This window comes from Castor canadensis, chromosome 11 (assembly GCF_047511655.1).
Source record: "Castor canadensis chromosome 11, mCasCan1.hap1v2, whole genome shotgun sequence".
Taxonomy (NCBI): domain Eukaryota; kingdom Metazoa; phylum Chordata; class Mammalia; order Rodentia; family Castoridae; genus Castor; species Castor canadensis.
Window position 1 is genome coordinate 48822477 of NC_133396.1, and position 4357 is coordinate 48826833.

General features: G+C 37.2%; 1 pseudogene; it reads left to right on the forward strand.

Moving 5' to 3' along the window:
• The first annotated feature begins 1647 nt into the window (after nt 1-1647).
• Nucleotides 1648-3784, forward strand: LOC109703250 (olfactory receptor 1468-like; annotated as a pseudogene).
• The last annotated feature ends 573 nt before the right edge of the window (nt 3785-4357 follow it).

Below are 4357 nucleotides of genomic sequence, written 5' to 3' on the forward strand. Positions count from 1 at the left end.
AGATCCAGGAAATCATCAGAGACTACTTTGAGATTCTATATTCTAATAAATTTGAAAATCTTAAAGAAATGGACAGATTTCTAGATACTTATGACCATTCAAAATTGAACCAAGAGGCCATTCATCACCTGATTGCATCTAAAACATAAAATGAAATTGAAGCAGCACTAAAGAGTCTCCCAAAGAAGAAAAGTTCAGAACCTGATGGATTCTCCAATGAATTCTATCAGACCTTTAAAACAGAACTAATACCAACTTGTAGGTAATACTGGTAGGAATGTCAACTCATGCAACCACTCTGGAAAAAAAATTGGAGGCTTCTTGGAAATCTAAACATAGATCTGCTATATGATCCAGCAAGCCCACTCCTAGAGATATACCCAAATAAATAAGGCACAGGTCACCCCCAGAGGCACCTGCACACCCATGTTTATTGCAGCACTATTCACAATAGCCAAGTTATGGAAACAGCCAAGATGCCCCACTACTGACAAATGGATAAAGAAAATGTGCTATTTATACACAATAGAATTCTACTCAGCAATGAAGAAGAATGAAATCTTACCATTTGCAAGTAAATGGGTGGAACTGGAGAATATCATTATGAGCGAGGTTGGCCAGCCTCAGAAGACTAAAAATTGTATGTTCTCCCTCATATGCAGACTTTAGATATAGGGCAAATACAGCAATGTAATTGGACTTGGGTCACATAATAAGGTGAGAGCAAACACGGGAGGTTTGGGAGTAGCTAAGAAACCCAAAAAACATGAAAGTATTTGAAGTCCTCACTGCAGAGGAACTAATAAAGAAACTCTAATGTGACAGAGGTCAGTATAAGAAAGGGATCAGGAACTAGAGAAAAGGTCAGTTAGAGATGAATCAACTGAGAATGTAACACATTTATACATGGAAACAATGCTAGGAATCTCCCTGTATTGTTATCCTTACCTCAACTAGCAAAAACGCTTTGTTTTTCTTATTATTGCTTATACTCTTTCTTAAAACAAAATTAGAGATAAGGGCAGAACAGATTCTGCTTAAAAGCGAGGGGGTGTGGGGGGGAGAGGGAGGGGGCAGGGAGTAGGGGGGTGAAATGGCCCAAACAATGTATGCACATATGAATAAATGAGAAAAAAATTTCCTCTTTATTTTTCCCATAATTTACATATTGCTCATCACACTTATTGTTTCCCCACAGTGATATTGAGACATGTTGTTGAAGCATGAAGATATTTTTGAATCATCAACATTATTGAAAAGAGTAGTACATCTGGTATACAGTAATGTTTTTCATAAATATAAAATTAGATATATGAAGTTGATCATAGAGTGTCAAATTTTAGTGCTAAATGGTTAAGTGTAGTGAGTTTTTATTCTGGGAATGTTTCAGAGGAATGACTATGCTAACTCCATGGGAATTTTCTGCCTTTAAGTTGAAGGAATCTACCTGTGTCTCAGTCTGAAGCACAGCCAACATATATTTATGAAATACTGGTACTTCGAGGCACCATGCCAGCTGCTGGCCCAGCTGCAGTCATGGAGGCAGATGTGACCTTTCCTTCATGGAGCTCACAATCTGATGGGAAGTCAGCTATATGCCAGTGATTCAAGGCACTGAGAAATATGAGTACAGGAGGCTGTAGGAACATGGCAGCAGATGCCACCTGCTCTGCAGAGGTAAGGAAGGTTTTGCTGAACAAGTGACCAACAATTTCTTTCATGTCAAGGATAACTGGAGAAAGCCTTGTGAAGAGGGAGCAGAGGGGACACATGATAGGCAGGAGAAACAGGAGTGGAAGAGACTGGAAGCAGTAAGTTAAGATTTTCAAGTTGAGCTTCACTGCAGTGTGAAATACAATTGTCACTGTGGGGCTATATGAGGCTGTAAAGGTAGGAACAGGTCACAGAATGGAGATTCATATTTATCCTTGAAAGAAACCTTTTATTATAAGCAAAGATATTTCATGAAGCACTAAAGAGGAAAGAGATGTTCAGATTTCCACCTTAGAAAGCCATCATGAGAATGGAGCATAGTTAAGGAGATGGGTATTGAGGCATGGATTACTTCAGTAGTCCAGAAAAGACAAGATGTCAACCTATTTTAGGATCATTTTCCTGTGATAAGGAATGAGTGGAGAAGCAGGAGAATGTAGAGAATGTACAGATCTTGTTAGACTAGAGTTGAAGGTAAGAGAAAGGAATGGATTTAATAAAATTCACTGATTTCTTATTTGATCTTGAAGAATTCTTTTTACTTAAATCTGAGAGAACAAAGAGGATGGGGACAGGAAAGTGAGACCATGATTTTTGTTTGGAATCTATTGAGCTTAAAAGATCTGTGACACAGCTAGGGGAGGAGAAATATTAAACAATGAGATATAGTTGCACACGTGAAAGAAATATACAAGCCTGAATTTTAAGTGATAATCTAAGACATTGGAGTAGATGAGTGTTTCTTGGAAGGAAGATAGAATTATGAGGACTGAGTTTAGAAAAATCCTTCATGAACATCAACATATAAAATAATAACAGATCAGGAGCCAAATACAATTGCCTAGGATATCTGGTCAGGCGAGTAAGAGAAAAATCATAGCGTTTGTATCTCAGTAACAAGCAGATGAAAAGTTCAAGAAATGGTAGAATGCTGGGAGATGTTAAAGCTATGAAGGTATTATTATAATACAGGAGATTATAGACATTTAAAATTCAGAGATTGTAATTGTAATTACGATGAGATCAATTATTATAGAAACATAATTGATCATGAATCTAGAAATATGTCCATCTTTATTTTGATTTTTAATATACAGTATTATTGTCTCTTAAAGATAGGAGACAGAGCATTACAGAAATGAAACAAACTCTCTAATCATAGTTCCTCCTGAGCCTACCCATCTAGCTTGAGCACCAACATCTGTTCTATGTTCTGTTCCTGGCCATGTATCTTACTATGATCCTGGGGTAAGATCCTTATCATTGTCCTCATTCTACTGGACTCCCGTCTCTATACAACCATCTATTTGTTTCTCAGCAACTTGTGCTTCTCAGAACTCTGTTTTTCCTCTGTGACTATTCCCAAAGTGTTCCAGAACACAGAGAGCCAAGTGCCCTCCATCCTCTATGTACAATGTATGACACAAATGTACTTCTTCCTATTTTTTGGAGACCTCAAGAAGTTCCTTCTTGTATCCATGGCCTGTGACTGCTATGTGGCCATCTGCTTCCCCCTGCACTCCACCAGCATCATGAGTACAAAGCTTTGTTTGTGTGGTGGTGCTGTCCTGGGTGCTGACCACGTTTCATGCCATGTTGCACACAGTGCTCATGGCCAGACTGTCTTTCTCTGAAGTCAATGTAATCCCCCACTTCTCCTGTGATTTGTCTACTCAGCTGAAGCTGACCTGCTCTGACACTTATGCAAATGAGTTGGTGATGCTGATCATGGGAGGGCTTGTTTTTGTCATGTCATTTCTACTCATCATCAGGTCCTGTGAACAAATTGTTTCCTCTATCCTCAAAGTCCCTCTGCTCAGGGTATTCACAAGGTCTTTTCCACAAGTGGCTCCCACCTGTCTGTGGTGTCATTATTCTGTTGGTTAGACATTGGTCTCTACTTATGTCTATCAACTAATAATTCCACTGTTAAGGAGACTGTCATGACTCTGATATACATGGCTCTGGTGACTCCCATGATGAACCATTCTTCTACAGCCTAAGGAACAGACACATGCATGGTGCTCTGAGAAAAGTCCTTTGCAGGAATAAAATACCTTTCTGCCTGTGATGGCAACTCATGGAAATTTTGCATATTTTATCCAGAAACACATTGATATTAATACCGGAATACTTATATTTTTAAGGTTTCAAATCTTTGACCACATCAAATAAGAAAGTTTTCTAGGACAAAAGAAAACATAAACAAATTTGAAAAACTAATTGTAGTATGTAGCACATCTAACAGACACAAGATTAAACTCCAGCATGCAGGAAGAGCTCCTGCACATAATCTACTGAAAAGAAAATATGCTGAATAGAAAAACATACAAAGAATATCAACAAAAAAATCATAAAAAATAAACAATGTTAAAAAATGTTCAGATGCAATGTTAATGAGGAAAAGGCAATTATATTCAATGTTTAATACATTAAATATATATTTATATATTAAAATTTAATATATTAATATATTAAATATATATTTAATATATTAAAACAATCTGAGATCATAGAATGACCATGTAATTGGTGTATTTATAAGTAATTGACCATCTATAGCAATAGTTAGGTTGTGGGCATAAGACACCTCTTTTGTAGTTTTCAATTTTCCTTGGGTTTTTTTGTGGCAATGAGGTTTGAA